This window comes from Callospermophilus lateralis, unplaced genomic scaffold (assembly GCF_048772815.1).
Source record: "Callospermophilus lateralis isolate mCalLat2 unplaced genomic scaffold, mCalLat2.hap1 Scaffold_1058, whole genome shotgun sequence".
Classification (NCBI taxonomy): Eukaryota; Metazoa; Chordata; class Mammalia; order Rodentia; family Sciuridae; genus Callospermophilus; species Callospermophilus lateralis.
The window spans coordinates 12,501-12,796 of record NW_027510789.1 but is presented as its reverse complement, the minus strand read 5'-3'; positions in this window follow the sequence as shown (position 1 = coordinate 12,796).

Below are 296 nucleotides of genomic sequence, written 5' to 3'. Positions count from 1 at the left end.
TCCATCTTCTCTTTATTAAGAAGAGAGAGGCTGATTCAGACCATCAATTAATCCTGACCAGGTTGTTTTTCATGGAAGATTACTATTGCTCTCTCAGGTCCTACATAGCTGCCTATATCTTCTGCAAGGATCATTTCTCCATGGATCTTTGATGTTCTCAGCAGGTGGAAGATCATCTACATTCCTATATTGTAAGACCCACACTGTCCCTGCTCTTAAGTAAGTTATACTGAGGGAACAGTGTATGGTTATGGTTAATAACTTGTTCAATTTGGGTTACAAATAATTCTGCGGGA